We start from the raw sequence: 18,665 nt of genomic DNA, 5'->3' as shown, positions 1-18,665 counted from the left end.
CCTTTGAGGAAATTTTGCATCCAACAAGACAAAGCCAACAATAATGCAATTATTTTAACCTTTAAGCTTAACATAATGTGAAGGTCAATGTATTTGTCAATGTAAATCTTAAATGCAAAGGCAGTAATTTAGTATCTTGACTGTTACAGGTTATAATTCTTTATTATGCTAATAAGACTTTAACATCTATTATAAATGCCATAAAATTAAGTGGATTGTGCTAATAAATAGGACAAGGTTATCTTAAAATTTAGCATTTAAGTTTTGTTTCTTTTTTTATTATCTTATACTATGGTTTTATATAGACAGGTGATATTACTGTAAAACTTGCTTAATTGTTGTATACGTTTCTTCTAAAACCTTCTACAAAGTGCTATTTAATGTATTTATGAAAAAGAATTGGTAGCTAAAGTATTCCCAGAATGACATTTGTACTTTCCCCTGCAGTAGCAGGTTTTTTGCTAATCATGCAGTCCTGAAATTTTGGATGGTACTATTAACATTTAAAGCGAATGCAGGAGCAGTTTTTACTTCAGGATATTACAGTCTGTTATGGCAGGGTCTTGGGGTCTTATTTCCCTCCAATGTGAAGTGTGACCAGCACCCTTGCAAACTGCAAGCCTGGCACTGCAGCACCCTGGAGCAGAAGTACACACTGGTGGTGTTGATGTCCACCAGCTAAAAAGTGTTAGGACCACCACTGAGTAGATTCAATCTCCATTACTTGTACTGATTTTTAATACCAGCTTAATAACTAGGGGACTTACCTCTACAGCGTCTAGGAAATCTAAAAGCCCCAACCTGAAAATAGATGGCCTTTTAAATATGAAGCAATTTACATCAGCACATGCTTCAACTGTATTATGAAAATAATGTTTCAGACCAAGAAAACCTCCCTTGCCAGTCAAAGCTCCTAGCCTAAACTCCTGTTAAAATAATGATAATAAAATGTAGTTTGTCTAAGTCACTTCTCATTAGGAACAACAAATAAATCATCCATGGAGGTCAGTCCTGCATCATCTGGGTCTCAGCCCAACATTCAGACCTCTGGAGGTGCCGTTACTGATGGAAAGCTCTCCCTCAGGACTATTACCTCTGCTGCCACTTGGTGCATTCAGCCAGAAGACACAACAAAACTGCGTTGGCATAATTCCTGTGAAAATAATATCCCAGACATGAAAGAGGATAGCTGGCAGTTTTGCCAACGATTCTGTGTTGTGTTTTTGAGTTCTTTTTACTGTTCTTTCTAAAAGCTTCATCTAGTGTTTTTCTCTTATTTAGCAATCTTTTCCTCTGAAAAGGCATAGGCTTTCCTATTTATGAAAAAAACGATGACATGCACTTGGAAAATCTGCTTTCAGAAGACAAGAATTAATTGCTTTGTTAATATTATGACTTGGAGTATGACATAGCTTTTAAACATTTCCACTGGAAATATTTTGTGTGCCTTCAGGGAAAAGGAAACAAGGAAGAGGGAGAAAGTGGCTGAACAGAGCTTTATTTTATCTGGTTCTCCACTGCTGTCCACAATATACGTCTGATTTATACCCAGCAGCTATGAGTGATGAAGCTGTAGCCAACTCACTGTGGTCACCTCTCACCTCTCCCTACTACTTGTGAGTGTGGTTAGATGTAGTGACAAATCAGAGATAAAAGGTGTCAATTTCAAATAAGTATTAGCTGAGAAATTCACTGGAAGGTTGTTGGAGAGAAAGAGTTGATGCTGAACCCAAGAAGTGTGGACTTACGATATAACAGTTCAAGGAAAATATCAGCTGCTTAAACTAACTTAGTGGCAGGAAAGGGTCCAGCAGTGACATGAGGTCCAGTCAGGAAAGATTATTGTTGGATACTCTTTCTTACAAAGCTGATCAGTTTGTTTGTGTGTATATTTGATGTTTTTTGCCATTATCATTGTATTTCCAGGTGGACTTCATTTGTGAATTAGGGAGCTAAAGGTAACAAAGGTAAAGCAGGCAGAGAACTTCTAGGACTTCTCAAAATGGTTTACATGTCTTTTATGCTAACCTTGGATCTAGGACTCTATCAGAAGAGATAAGTGTTGTGTTTGTGTAAAGCATTCCTACACTACACATCTGCTGTGGTGATGAATGTTACAGGAAGAAGAAACGGAGTGACTACAGTGCTTTCATGTATATACCTTTCTCTTTTCATTTTGATTCCGTTTAAGCTCCCTCTAAGAATTTTATCATAAGGGTATTAAAAATTCTTAGTCAGACTTTGTAATTTCTGATCAGCTGGTCCTAAATTAATCTTACGCAAGTTAGTAGGATGCTAATGTTAGTTGCATGGTATCATCCATGCAGGTTGGAAATTAGGAAAAATTGAGGTTGGAAATTCTGAGAAACTTCTTCTCAGAGTGGTCAGGCACTGGAACAGGTTGCCCAGGGAAGTGGTGAAGTCACCGTGCCTGGGGGTGTTTAAGGAAAGTTTGGATGTGGTACTTAGGGACATGGTTTAGTGGGTGATATTGGTGGTAGGGGGATGGTTGGACCAGATGATCTTGGAGGTCTTTCCCAACCTTAACAATTCTGTGATTCTAGCACTTGGGCTTCACTGACGTTAGTCAGCTTTAGAGCCAGTGTAGAATGAAGCCATCTTTAAGCTATGCAGTGCTGCCCATGCTTATAGTCTATGTTGGAAGAAAATCCACTCTTGTGATTTCAGTATGTCCAAGCATAACTTTTTAGACTGTATTTTCAAATTTCCCTTTAAAAGCATTATTCTGAACTAATGTTGCTGTTCTGTGATTATTCAATAGCTTTAAAATATCAGTCTAAAAGTACAGTGCTCTGTTAGATATCTCAAGTATGTGTTGAGATCTATGTTTTTATTTAAGAGGGATTCAAACTGATCTCACACTAAGAATAACTCTCTGTGCAAGGGTGAGAGAAACTGAAAATACGCTGTTTATTTATACTGAAGTTGTCATCCAGGCTGGCAGACTTAATCACCAAGAGAGATTGATAAGTGAAAACTTGGAAGGTAAACATGGAAAGACTTCACAGTTCTACAGAAAAATTCCTGAAGCAGGAGGCTAAGTACATCCCACCCTGTTTGTACAGTTTTGTGGATTTTGAAAAGGTGGTGAAGATTTTGGTGACCTATTGCTAAGGTGCAGAAAGTTTTCATCTGCATGCTTTAAATAGTAGACAGCAATACAGTACTGATAAAATTAATGTAAGGAAACCTTTAATGTGTATACCAGCGTATGCTGCTACTACTTAATAAAAGCATTGATGAAATGACTGGAGGCAATATGAAGAAGCTTTATCAAATCATAGAGCATGTGGAATTCAACACAAGGGCTTTAGCAGGCTGGAGAAATGGTTCAACAAAAGGAAGTGCAGAGTCCTGTAGCTGGGGATGAATAACCTTCTGCAGCTTTTAAAGATAAGGCCCTAAATGTCCTGGTGGGTGCTATGTTGAACTTCAGTCAGCAACGTGCCCTTGCAACAAAGAAGGCTAACAGCCTCATGGGCTGCATTAGGAAGAGTGTTCCAGTCTGGTTGAGGCAGATGATCCTTCTCTATTCAGCACTTGTGAGACATGTGGAGTGGTGGCACCGGTGCTGGGTCTCACCAGTACAAGATAGACAGAGACAGCAGAGGAAGCCCAGCAAAGGGCAATGAAGATGTTCTGAGGTGTTGGAGAATTGAACGTGTGAGGAGAGGCCAAGATCTGGGACTACTCAGCCTGGGGAAAAGAAGGCTTGGGAGGAATCTCATCAATATGTGTGAATATTAGATCAGTGGGAGTAAAGAAGATGGAGCAAGACTTGTCTCAGTGTATCCAGTGATGTGGCAAGAGGCAATGGGGCACAGACTGAAGCACAGGAAATAATGACTTTGGAGACAGTCAAAACCTGACTGGACATAATCCTGGGCAACCTTACTGTAGCTGACTCTGCTTGAGCAAGGAGTTGAACTAGGTGGTTTTCTAACCTCAACCACACTGTGATTCTGTGAGTTCCAATTTTTAATGCTAGTGATTTGTTACTGCAAAATTCAACATTAAAAATTCAAGGCACGTTGAATTCTATTTATCTCCGTGTCACTGCCCAGTATAATTGTTTTCTATTAAACAACCTGATTTTTGTTTCACAAAGAAAAAGATCTTGTATTCTTGCAAATATTGGGAATGTTTGTACGTTACAGAGTTACAGTTTGCTTGCATCTTTCAGTTATGTGCTGCAAACACATTGCAAGTGGGACAAAATACTGACATCCAAGACTCTGTCTACTGAATCTTCAGAATTGAAATACAGATTTAAAATGTCTCTCACACGCTCACACTTCATCAGACTCACAAACCCTTGTCCCTCATAGCTGAAAATACCTTGTCACCTCTACTTACTATATTTGTGATCTGTACCAGAAGTCTACTAAGCATGCTGGCAAACCCTCTACTAGTCCTCTCATGGTATTGATATTGTTTAACTGTTTAGGGACAGTATTTTAATTTACTGCTCCTTTTAATTAACATTGCAGTGGATATTGCCAAGATTTTTTTTCATGGTCGGCTGATAGTCCTTCTGGTTTGCCCCATTGTTGCAGTGTCTGGTAGTGCAGAACGTGATTTCCTCCTTAATCATCCATGTTATCTACACATCCTCCAAGTGTTTGCTGCATAATGATATCTTAACCAGATACTGCCAAAACTTAAATATGTGTAAATGTTACAACTAAATTAATGATTGCTATTATAATCCAAACACAGGGCTAAGAATATTCTGCTCTTGGCTCTGTCATGAGATTCTTAAGATGAAACTGAGTAACTCAGTTGTCTTCTCTGAGCTTTTATTTATCTCCACATAAAAATGAGAGAAGTAACTGTCTGCCTTATCATTATGGTAAAGCTTTATTCCCTGATGCTCACCAAGCACCGAAGATCAGTGTACTTACCATGGAGAAGAATAATCAAATAACAGTATTTCTATAATTTGTTGGTAAAGAGAAGTAGGATTTGATATCAGAAGCTTTGCCTGTAGTATCTGATACAATCCTGTGCTGATAATAACAGCTTTAATGTTTTTGGAGGACCTAATTCTGTCCTCATCATCCCTGGGCAATTTATTTGTATCAGGTAAATGATTTCAAGCATAACTTTGCAAAAGTTTTAAGATGCATTATTCTACCTGTGTTTCTTCTGGTAGAGGAAAACACGTGGTATGAAACAGTTCCTTCTGATGGAAACTTACTCTTTAGTGTTCACTTAGAATAAGTGGGATAGGAAATGATAGGACTGGACAGGGTGGCCTGTGCGTTTTTATAATCCTTCTACAAATTGCTCCAAAGAAGACTTGTGCTGTTATGTTGAGGAGAGGAGAAAAAGGTCATAAAACCGTCTTTCTCACCTTTGGGTGCATGGCTTAATTTAGTGCTTGCCTAAATGTAATCTAAACATGAGTAGGGAGGTGTGTGTGGTGGGAGGTGAAGATTAATAAATAAATAAAGAGGCAGGCAGCAGATAATCATTCTGGGGTGCTTGAGAATAAACTTTCCTGGTCATACTTGGTAGATTTTTTTTTTTAAGTATATGCTAATGTATGGATTTTTTTCTCCAGATTGTTTAGAAATGGGCTACATGAGTCTGAACAGTTTCAACAAGATTCAGTCCCATATACCCTGGTTGAGAGTAAATTATTGCATATTACATTTATTAGATATTTTATTTCTTCATATTTGGCATTGGTCTTTCATGTATTCACCAAACAAGAGAAAAATGTTCAGCACAGGCATTTGCACATTGAAAATCCTAAAGAGAATAGAGTAGTTCCCTTCCTTCTTTTTTTTTTTGTATTACTTTGTATTTTTAAATAAACAGTCTAAATGAAGAGATTTGATTTAAAAATTGAGTTAAGATTGTTAGCTGATGTAAATGCATGTTCAAATTAGCGTTGTTTTATATTGGACAGTAATTTGAGTGGACTTTTTCATGGAAAGATGAGAGTTCAAAATCATGTTATATATCTAGTAGGACATGGAGATGTTTCCATCAAACTGAATGGACTATTTGAGCAGATTCTTGCATGGGATTGTTTTTAGTTTTACTTGCAGTTCAAAAAGCATACTTTATTTTAGTATGTAGAAAACTGTGTTTCCTGAGTGTTTGCATTCTTCTGTGGGAAAGGATCAAGCCAGGTCAGATTACTATTGTTGATGAAACATGTTTGTAAAGCTGGCCCACTCAGAACATCTATTCAGAGGAATGGAATAATGCTGTTGCTTTTTGAGCCACGTTACGCTACTACTTTTCTCCGAGTTGTTCTTGAGAAATATAAAACGTGTTTCTCCCTTCTGTGGGTAGACAGATGGAAATGCACTGTTACTGTCTGACTATTGCCACTACTGGCCCTATGAATCTTTAAGATGTTAAACAGAAGGGCATGGATAATACTAAGTCAAAACTTGGTTTGTACATTATAGAGTATTCACAAATAATGTTCCCCCTCTTTGCTCAGTCCTGATCCAACTCCTCTCCCTATTGCGTTGCTATTACCATTTCAAAGAAGAAAAGAACAGAGAGAATTTACAATATGCATTTCTTTTTCACTTTCTCTGTAATAAAATGTAAACAACTTCATTTTCCACAAGGCTACTGCTGGCTTGCTTTTAATCAAACAAATATCATACCCATTAATTACTGTTTGATGTAATTATTAATCAAATGATGGAGAAATAGTTCTTGGTCGTTCACAAAGATGCCTCTTGAGCTGTCCAAGTCAGTTATAAATAAAGAAGGGTGTGAGAAAGTAGTACTTCAAAAGTTCCCAGTTAATGTGAATATGGAAGAACTCGCCATGGGTTATTTGCATTAACTAATGATGACCTGAGATCAAAGTCTGAGCCCACTGGAACTTGAGCTTCCAAGGTACCCTAGTTCTGAGATGTCTAGTGAAATCTTCCAGAAATGAAATATAAACTACTGTAATGGGCTATCAAAACTGTCAAGCTGGCTCAGCAGAATGAGTGATGTGTTTAAGTCTGATCATTTTTCAAAAGCTCCATGAAACTAGAATAGTTCCATCCAAATGACCACAAGCGACTTCTGTATCCAATTATCAAAAACAAGCTTAACAAAAGCTGTCAAGTGCTGAATTGTGTTTTTGGAATCACGCTGCAAAGCGATAAAATGATTACCCTTAAAGAGAACTTTGTACATAGATTAATAAACATTTCTCCTACTTAGTTATCCAAAGCAGTAATTAATGTCAAAAGGAAGTAATTCCATTTTTAGCTTGCACACATACTAAAAGTTTAAATGTTACTTTTGTCGACAAGTCTTCTACAATACCATAAAGCATGCAAGCACAAAAGGTGAGGGTTTAACATTAAGCAAAGCCTGACAGACTGTAAGTACTCACAAAGCTGCTCTTGTAGAAAATCACTGAATATGTAAAATTAATTAGTATAATTCTGATCAGTGATTCTCTCTCAGTAATAGTTTTAACTAGAATTAATAATCAGCTACTCTTTGTATTTTTTTAATGTATGCTTCTGACTTTACTGTGTGCATTAAAAATAGAGCTGAAAGTTTTTTAGGGAGCCTTGCTGCAAGCTCTTATCTCTTTAAAAATAAAATAAAGGCAAGACAAGCTTATGAGAAGAAATATACTTAAAGTCACAGACAAAGTTAAAGATGGTGGGTGAAATGAGGACAGCAAGGACTTCTCTCCTCTCTTTAGAATCCAAAGCAGTAGGGGTAATGAAACCAGAGAGCAGAGCCTAAAACCCCAAATGAAAACCCCAAATGCTTTCTTTTTAGTTCATAGCCAGTTACCTCTAAAGTTTTCGATTCAACTGAAATTTCCATTTCCTAGACCTTTTGGAGCAATGCTGAGATGAGGGGTCTCTATTTCTCCAGTTTTAGCAACAAGTAGTTTAAACATAAAAATACGAAGCTAAGAAAACATGGTAAACATGATTTCCTGGTATAGGTACTCTGGTTCTATGTTGTAGCCCTCCTCTGGACCCGTTCTAACAGCTATACATCTTCCTTGTGCTGGGATCCCCAGACCCGCATGCAGCACTCCAAGTGGGGCTTCACAAAGGCAGAGTAGAGGGGCACAATCACCTCCCTTGACCTACTGGCCACTCCTCTGTTGATGCAGCTCAGTAGTATTACTACCTCTAACTTTTAGGGGGAGTTGAATTTTTGTGGTTTAATGTTTAGTTTGTTTCCAGAAAATAAAGAAGAACCAAGCAGTGCTTTTGGGGCACCCTGAAATAGGTGATGTTTGTTACTGAGAACAATTACAAAAATATAGCTTTTGTGTTTTGATGACACATAAGAGACAAAGAAAGAATTTACGATATTTCTATAGCAAAAGCTATGTGGTTGTTTTATTTCATTTTCAATTGAAAATGGATCTTTTGGAAGATAGAATAAATTCATGTTTTTAGAAGTTGACACCAGGAATTCAAAACTTTTTCACAAGCTTTTCTTCTACCATATTGAGTCTAGAATAGTCTACTGGGACTAGCATTTGAAGGTGAGCATTATTGTCACGCTTCTCTATTTTTTTCTCAGCTGAGACAAAATAAAGTAAACAGATTCGGAACAGCTAATGCCTCCCCATATTTATTTGCCATTAATTGAGTTTTTCTTTTTAATTTATTTGTTAGAAAACCATCAATGCTTGGAGAATTCCTTCTACATCAAGACCTAAATCTTTCTGCCTTCTTTGGATGCTTCACTTAAATGACTCTAATCTAGTTCTGTCAGTCAAGTAGATTGTCCATGATCATCTCTGGTAAGAAAATAATATATATTTTTTTGTAAGTATGTTTTATGAAGTAGATTTTTTTTTATTGAGATGTACTCAGTATAGAAAGTAAACCTGTGTCGTCATAGGAATTAATTTTTTACATTGATTCTTGGTGTTACAATAGTTAATAGTGTTTTGTATTGTAAATGGTATGAAACGTTGAGTCTTTTAAAGACTATCAAAATCATAATGCAAATCATTCATAAGCTTATAGAAGTGTAGTTTCTCAGTTGCACAGCAGTACCCTGAAGGAACATTATGGGCCTGCCTTGGGCTTTATGGGGAACTCTGAAACTGGTGAAGCTTAATATGGGCATTGAGATACTTCCATGGTGTACAAGATTAAAACATCCTTACTGTTATGAATTGGATTCTGGTCAGCATACATTTGGAATACTTCACTTGATATACATATGAAGGTGCTTTACATTGCCGAAGTAGAGATCAGAGTAAGCCCTAAATATTTACTGTGAACTCTAACAAGATATTTTGCCGTGATTCTTGACAAGTACCCAAGGGTCTGGCTGGAAACAAGTCTTTTATTCACATTATGCATACACTATTTCATGTTTTTATTAACTTCTTAAGCCTTGCTCAGACGTCTGGAGAAGAACTGATATCAGACTGCATTTGCTGAAACTTGCAAATGTCTGAAGAGTATATACGATGTTGGTAGCTTAGAACTTGGCTTAATGAATTTTATTTGTCATACCGCATGTCTCATATTTACTACTGACAATAATTTTGCTTTTAGGAGCTTCACTGCTTCTTCAACGGCTTTCAATAGATAACAATTTGTGTTTTGTAGTGCAACACACATCACATAGATAAATCACACTTTAAGACTTTGTTGGCTTTTCAGTCGTGGATTAAGCCAGGCTAAAAGGTGGTTAACCTTTTCAAAAATTTCTAGTTTGCCTTTGTTATTTAGATAATTCTTATTTCACTTATTAAAGCAAACAGAACTAGGGTATTTTATGAAAGATGTTTACTAGGGCATCTGTCTTGTGTTCTCTGTATGAATTTGGAGTTACACAGCTAAAACTTGTTCCCTTGGAAAAGCTATTATCAGGAGAATATTTTATCAGATCATATGAAGAAAAATGTTATTTAAAAATAGTTTGCTTTATTGCAGTAAAAAAATATAAACAGAAAACACTGACAAATAAGGAAAAAAACACACAAAAAAGCTGCTTCCAGCAGCTTTATGTGACAACAGACCTTACTGAAATAGAAGAAATTAAAAGGAAAGGTCTTGAAGAAATGTACTTGTAGTAAAAAAAAAAACAAACAAACAAACAAAAAAAAAACAAAAAACAACAACAACAACAAAAAACAAACAAAGAAAAAAACACAGAAAACTTGAAATTGAATTTGAGAATTATATTTTCATATGTATTTCTAGCGGGGGGAAAAAAGTAAGATTTCAGAATATCTATTTTGTTTACTTTGGAATGAAATCGGATTTTAGGATTCGAAGTATTTCCAGTGACCAGTATCTGACAGTTTTTCTCCCTCTGTGAATCAGAGGAAGAAAACCATTTAAAATATGGTTATATTTTAAAATAGTGTAGTAACTAAGCTGGGTCTTAAGTTCTGAGTTATATTAATATTTTATATGCAAAGACTCAAAATGGCTAACTTTTTTGTATGGTTATCTTTTATTCTTTAATGTTATACGTATGAAACAGTTCTATGTTGTGCATTGGAAAAACATGTAGTTTTCTAGTAGGAAAAGGAAGCTGTATTACAGGACTTGTGTAAGAACTTACAATGTTGCCAGTGCTGGATGACTAGATCATCAATCTTGAAACCACCAGATTCATTGATATCTTTCACATTGTCTGTCTGCCTCTTAAACATGTAGGCTGTGCCAAAGCTTGGAGGCAAATCTTCACTGAGAAAGGGAGGATGGTGGGGCAAGGTTCTTGTAGATCATGACCATCACAGTGAGGGCCTTGCTGAAATGTCTATAGGGTGCTTCTGTTTCAACAAGTTTTAGGGTACAGCTTCAACATTTCAAGTATTTGTCATATTTTCATGTGTAGATGTTAAAAGAAAAAATCTGTTGCTTCTGTGGCATATCGAATGAAATGTTATTTCCTGTTCTTGGTTATGTATACAAAACTGTTCTCAGGTAAATAGTTGAACCCATCCTTTAGGTCAAATGAGAGTAAACTTGGAAAAGATCTGTATGAAACACCACATGCTTGCAGGTACCTTGGCTATTATTAGTTCATGCTTTGTCATTTCAGTAGGCCTGCAAGAGATGTGGTGCTGACGAATATGGGAAAGCAGTCAATGATGCGTTATAGCTGCTATTTTTTCAGTGTCTTATTCCTTAATGAATTCCTTCTAGGCATGATCTTGGCTAGCCTGATATAAGCCTGGGAGTCAGATTTTTCACTTAATTTGATCTGATCAGTTGCCATATGAGAGCATGTTTCACTATGTTCTGAGTAATTGCCCTTGAACGACAAGTATGTGTCATAAGAAGTTCAAATGCCTTGAACAGTATGTACAGCATCTCTAAAAAGAGCAGGTAGTTTTGTTAAGTAGTTTTGTTAAGCGTTCAGCTCCTGTATATTCTCTACTTTTCTCTCCTGTAGATTCTTTACTAAACTTCAAAGTAATGGTTGAGATGGCACTTTCAACAACTCAGGTTTGTTTCTATGATTATAATTACTAGGTGAAAATTAGACATGCAGTAATCGTTTCTGTCACTAAAAAAAAAAGTTCACAGTGAAAACAGAAGATTGGACAGACACTTTGAACCTAATGCCCAGAGTGATTGTTATGACTTACTGTACTCCATATGCTCAGTGCTTTTAATTAAATAAAATCTTCCTCAGGGCTTTTGGGTACTTCCTGACAAATTCTTTTCTTTGCTTCTATTGCTCTCTGTCTTCATCTTCTTTTCTTACATTTTGATTTGAAACCCCTTAGAGTAGAGGCCTCTTATTCTAATCAGAATTGGATAGCATAAAGTGCAATGGAGAATCCTGTTACTTGATTAGACCTATTGCAAAAATGACAATAAGTTACAGTATTAGGAAATGTTTTGACCTGCCATAGGACACACAACTGAAAACGGCAAAAATGAAGCATCTCCTTTAAAGCGACCAGTGATGTTAAAGAATTTATTTGAAGAAAAAAAAAAAGAAATCTTTGCCAGCAGCACTGACAGGAATACTCATATGAACTTTTGCAAACATTATTCTGCAAATGCCATTCTAAACAGACATACCTTTATGAACAGTAACCTGACATTTATAACTATACTAAATAATGCAACAAAAGAATTTTCAAGGTTCTTGTGAACCTTTCCACATGCAGACTTTGCAGTTTCTTCAATTATTTACTATGTTTAGAAACATCTCAGTAAATCAGATTTTTGAAACACAAAGCAAATATTAACTGTTGAGTTACATGAGGATTTTGAGTTTGTGTCAGAAGGAATGTGATGTAAATTCTGTGTGACTTGTTTTTAACAAAACACTAAATCAAACTACTTTTCCATTTCTACCAGTAGAAACCAAAGCAGTTGATATATTTTTGTAAGGTTTAAATATTGTTACACTGAACTGGAACATGACTAATATTTCAGCAACTGGAGAAATGAGAGGCTGATTCTCTGCTGTTGTGTGCTACTGGCCATGTATTTCATAAAATCAGGATAAAATTTCCTACTTGTTGGCAGAGTCCATAAGCTTTTAATGAAAGTGTTCTTGCATTTTAACTGATGTTTTTTATTAACAATTTTATTAAGAAGTTGGTTATATTATGCTCAAACATTAGAGGTCATTACTAACTTGCTTTAGTCTGACCAAAATTAGTGAGATACCTAAAATGAACTGTTGTTACATGTAACTTCCATCTATTTCTGTTTTTTTAATATCACTTTGTTTTGAGAAAGATGTATGTGAGTGCCTGTACATACGTCAAGTGCCTGACTGTAGGCTACAGAGATTTTTGTGATACATAAGCCATTCAGCTATGGTTAGTGATATTGTAAATACCCTATGAAATGCTGAGAGTTGTTGGTCAAAGGATGACACAGACAATTTTTTATTTTTTATTTTTGAAGAAAGGAGTTGCAGTAAGACATCTCTTTTCTTTTTAGCCTTTTATTTTGAGAATAGAGTTGGGAATTAAGAAGAGTGCAAAGCTCTTCCATTTGACAGAAGAATGGATCTCATGCCATGAACAATGGATTCAGCATCCATTACAATAAGGTTTTCTCAAGATAAATTCTACATTGCCATGACCAGAGTGCTAAGAGCAACTCAGCTAATCTAAATGCTACTAAAAAAAGTTTGTATGCACAGTTTTGTGCCATTCAGGCATTATTTCAGAGGTTGCTAATGGAGAAAATGCATTTTTTTTAAGGGCTGGGGAGTGGGGAGAAGCAGTCTTCTGTTCTTTCCAGAAAACCCATGTCTCACCAATGACTACATCAAAGTAATTGTTTGAAGCAAGCTAGAGTATTCCGACATTACACATCCTATTTAAGAATATTCTGGATCATAAGAGTAGGGGTTCTGAAACTGCCTGAGGTTTTGATATTAGAAGTTGCTTTCTTTAAGCACCCAAAACTCTTCAGACCTTCAGAACACTTTGCCCGGAAAAGGCTTTGTTAGACCGTTACTGTTGCTGTAGTGTTGCTTCTAAATAAAGGAAATCTTACCTGTTCCTTTAGAACTCAAGATGATCTCGACTGTGTCAACAGGTGTAGTAGTTTTGTTCGTCATGGTAGGAACATTTAATAAATTTTCACTTATTTGGGGAATTAGCAATATGACTTCTGTTTAATATAGCAAATCTGCTAATGTCACATCCATTTACTATTTTTAGGAACTATTAAAAGGTAAAGAAAATATTGGTTGCTATCAAGGCACAATTTATATTTAAGAAAATTAATTTTAACTTTATTTTCAGACTCAGAGACAAGAGTCTTTTGTCAGTCATAAGGAAAGGTCTGTGTTCTTTTCAATAATTAAGGAAGTCCAGAGATTGTCTTCTGAGAATTATTACCTTAAAGGCCACTGTTAGTAAGATTTGTTGACTCATGCATAAGGAAGTGCTCTATACTTATTAGAAATGTGCGCTCATTTTCTATTAAATTTCAAAGGGACTTTAAAATTATTTCAGGAAACAGAAGTATTGCCTTTTGCATAGCTTATTTTTAGAAAGGTTTTGAAAACTCAAAGGAGCTGGAAGCTTATCAAGGGACTAGTTATCAGGGTGGTCCTCATTTTGAAGTAAAATAAAATACGAGTGTGGAAAAGAACTGACGTATGAGCTCTAACTGATCAAACAATTCTCTGTGGACGTCAACCAACAGGACAGGCTATGGTCAACACTTTCAGAACTTCTGGATTTCTCTTGAATGGTTCATAAATAGTGTTTCATTCATGATAACTTTTTAAAAGAAATTGATTTTCTACTTGAAATTTTATCAATATCAGAGGAAGAACTTTCTAAATGTTCATTGTTTCCCCCACCCCCACCTCTCATCTCTCTGTGTAGTAGAATACATTAAAGCAAAACTCAGGAAACCATCCTTTCTAGAACATGCTACAGTGTTACTGCTAATAATCATGTATCTTGGATACTGAAAAGGTTCTTTATAATTCTTGGAAAATCTCTCAGTATCCCTGTGGAAGATGTAATTTGTAACAGAAAAACAGTAATATTTACTTCAGATCCTTGGCGTCTTGATAGATAGTCTTTATAATGGAAGTATTAATACATGTATGCTGAGGCTTAGTGTCAAAGATTAAAATTTAGTTGTGCAAACGCTTCTTCATATTTCATGGTTTTGTAGGACACGGCTGTTTTGCTTATAAATTTGTTCTTTAAATGAACCATTCTGGAAATTCAACTAGCTTAAGTTATAACCAGGCGTTCAGCTGTTATAATAGTGTAATATAAAGTAACTTATTTAAATCTGAAGCATAGAGTGGCCAGGAGTTCCGGAGCTGACCACTGAATTTGGGTCCCTATCTGTAAAACAACATTAATGTACAAGAAAAACAACAGAACATAAAAATAGAGCTTGGAGATGAATATTTAGGACATCCAAAATCTATTTTGTTGCAGTGTGCTATGCTGGATCAATAAGAGAAATGCTAATCCTTTTGGAAATCTTTTATTTAAAAGAAGTTGTGTGAACATCCTGTTCTGTAGTGAGGAAGGAGTACAAAATAGTTTTGCTGATAATGGGTGAAAGTTAAGTAAGAAAAGAAATAAACAAGCCTGTTGCATTTCCCTTAACCAGTCTATTTCAAATCAGGATGAACTTGAAAAATCAAGATGAACTTGAACTTTCTTAACTAGTGAATATGAGATGTCTTAAAAATGACAGTTAGGTGGCTGAAATAGTTTATACGAGAACCGAAGGCATTCAGTTTACTACAGATGATGCAAGACAGCACAATGACCTCCTGAGATTTCTTGTTTTATTTTTCAAGGAATTAATTTCCTTAAGCATTAGTTCAGATACTGCTGGAGGCTGTGTCACATTCTTTGTGTATATGCCTGATAGCTGTACTCAATCTAAATAGGCAAACAAAAAAATAAATAAATAGTAACATGACTATCAGTTTGTGAAATGTCAGTTTCAATTTCTTCATTGGCTCACCAATCTCTCCTCTCCCAAGAAAGGACAGGAAGGGAAAAGCAACAGTTATTTTTGACATGCCCCTAGGTAATTAAATTCTTCTTCATCAGACAAGAATGTGTATGCTTGACTGAACAATTCAGAAATTAAAAGCTGCTGTGCTTATTTGAAAGGCATGTTTTCTTTTGGGGTTTGGGCCACCATTTAAAATAATCTTTGTCTCATTTTAGCTATGATCCTCTCTTGGGGAATCAAATGGGGTGGGTTTTTTTAATCAGTATTGATGAAGATATAGCTGATCAAAAATATAGCACATTTTTTAATGCAAAACTGAAAGGAACTTTCAGCCAACTCTTCAAGGAAGAGGAGGAAGGAAGGACCCCAAATTTTGCTTTCCTCTTCTGCACTTCTCTGCATCATCAAGTTTTGTGTGCCTTAAAGCTGGTGCCCACAAAATACCTGAAGGGTGTGTGGGGAGATGCTGCAAACTCCTAAATCATCTTTATGGTGCATTGCATCTCCCATACTGATTGCAGAGGATGTTATTAACTGGTTCCTATATGATGTGTTGCTTTTTTACTGGGAAATGGATGAGGACCAAATTTGTCAAATGAGTGCTGGACATAAAAACCCAAATTTAGGAATATGAATCAAAATAGTTTTGTTTTCAGGGGAATTGGGCTCGCAGCTTTTGTTGCAGCTGTACACTTTGTGGGTACCTACCTGATTTGGAAATGAGGGTGTTATGGTTAAAGTGCTCAATGTACATCTCAGCAGCTAAGCTTAAGTACCAAAATTTGAAAATTCTGTCTGAGACTGTCTATGCAGTATTTTTTTCTGTTCTTCATGTTGCATTTTCACAGTTCTTTTAATTAGTCAATTAACAAAAGAAACCGTGATAATAAACTCCTCCGCCTCAGACACGTGACACATAATTCCTGCTTTTCATCTGGCTCATTTATTTCCACTTATTGACTTAGACCAAATTCACATTAGATAATGTTTCTGTGTAGTTTTTCCATTCTGAACTTGACAGGGTTAAATTTTGTGCTTGTTTGATGAAGGTTTTTATTTTTTTCATTTAAGCAAAATTAATTTGATCTTCTTTGTAGCTCACTAGCTTTCTAATCTCCACAGCCATATTATCACCAGCTTAAAATAAACTATGCACTGATTGATTGACTGACAGGGAAAAGTTTTTCTCATTTGACTAGAAATGCATCCTTTGCCAGAAGTGAGCCTTTTTTTTTTTTTTGCCAGCCATTTCTTTTACTAACATTTTATTCCACTCAAATGTTAAACAATTTGTTTCTATACCATCATGCAGGGAAATAGCTTACTGCTGCTTTCCCCATATTAAAATGCTGCATGTGCAGAACTGCTTGGAGTGAATATTTATGAATATATGTTCCAAGTTGCATATTCAATACGAAATTTTAAGTCAGACCCAGATATATGAAGAATAAAGCTTTTTGCCTTTTCCTAGTTCATGGTGTTATCATTTATCTGCCTCACCTCATAGCAAGCTTTGCAAATAAGGTAATTTTGCAGCAGTCTACAGCCAAATCTTAACAGCTGGCTTTCTGTTGTACTCAGATTCAGATCTGAGCTTTTAATGCAGCTTATCTTCTAGGATGCCCTTTATCACTAGGAGAAAGGGAGAGATGAACTGCTTTGCATTTTTCAGATGTAGTGTGTTTTGGGGTTTTACCAGGACCAAAGTCTCTTGATAACAGCTGAGCTTACAAGAGGGAGGAGAAGAAAGCTCAATATTAAATATGATAGATAAAACTACAGGTAACCTTTGGAAAGGAACAACTAAGTAACCTGTGATCTGTTTAAATATATTTAGACTTTTTATTTTTGCTGTTAGTGAAATGAACCATTTTATGAACTTAAACCTGATGAGATATGCCTTCTCAGCAGGGCTGAGAAAGTTTAATCACCTACAGGTAGAAAATTGATTTTTACTCAGTGTAAGGTGATGTGTAGTATTTCTTTAAATCTATAGTAGGAAGCAGAACACATCCCCTCATGCTGTACAAAAATCAATTTACCAAAGCAGAAAGAAACTTAAGCATATTCTAGACTGTGAAACAGAGTGGAAACAAAGCAGTTCTGGAGATGGCACTTTGTACCTATTGTAATAAGGTTTATTTGACAATTGTAGAATAAAGTGTTTAATTTTTTTTTGTGGTGTGAAATTAAACAAAAAATTGAAAAATATTCCAAGTGGAAAATGTGCAGCAAAGAATAACAGGAAAAGAAAAGGAATTACTTTCTGAGTTAGGAGTAGAAGGGATGGAAAAAGAAAATGAAGACCAGAAAGGGGAAAACAAATATCTGTACCCCTACAAATGCACTTTTTCATGCACCATAGAATCTGCATATTGAAATTAGGAACAAAGTTATGTGAAGAGTTACTAGAGTGCCAACATTCATCCCTCTGCACTTGTGGTGTGTGTGTTGATGAGCTGATCCAGCTCCCATCTGTTTTCTAGATTTTACTGCTGGCTGCAAACAGTAGATATTGTTCAAACCAGAATTTCAGTGAACAGGCATAAAACTAGAAACCTGCATACTTGTCGATGCTGGCAACATAAATGCTTTTACTATATGAGGAAAAATTAACTTTCTATCCAAGATAGCCACTGAGTAGTTCCTCAGTCTACCAAAACGAATAACAACTCATTTTGTGTATGCTGTCTGTCTAGACTGTATTACTGAGCAATATGTAGCCGCTGGAAGCAGAAGACATAGCTTGGTTGCACATTGACACCTTCATAACACCAGCACTTGTGCTTGTTTTGTGAAAGATGATGGTCTCCTTCAGCTTCTGGAGGATAGGTGATGGTCTCCTGACTGAGGGCCAATGTCTAGGAGGGAAGTACAGAGAGTAACCTTGACTTGGATGGTTATGTCTGCTATTGAGACAGTGAAGGAGACCTCTATGAATGCTGCCTCTGCCCACCCTGTTCACAGGAGCCACTTTGAAGTGTTTGGGTGACACTTAGTTCTGTGCAGTCAGAGCAGCAGCAAGAGGCAAAGCTGCCTGGCATGCTGTGGGGCTGGCATGTGTTTACTTAATCTGTATTTGAGCGTGTCTATATGGCTCTGGAGGTCTGCTTTTGGTGTGCATGGGAGGGATAGCTTGTGCATTGGTGCAAACTCCTATTGGTGTAACACAGCTCTGAAAAATGCTGATGTTTCCATGATACAGGTGAAAGCTTGTCTGTGGTTCCTGGTGTTGGA

The sequence above is a fragment of the Cygnus atratus genome, chromosome 4, assembly GCF_013377495.2.
Source record: "Cygnus atratus isolate AKBS03 ecotype Queensland, Australia chromosome 4, CAtr_DNAZoo_HiC_assembly, whole genome shotgun sequence".
Classification (NCBI taxonomy): Eukaryota; Metazoa; Chordata; class Aves; order Anseriformes; family Anatidae; genus Cygnus; species Cygnus atratus.
The sequence above is the reverse complement of the archived record's forward strand: the minus strand, read 5'-3'. Positions refer to the sequence as shown.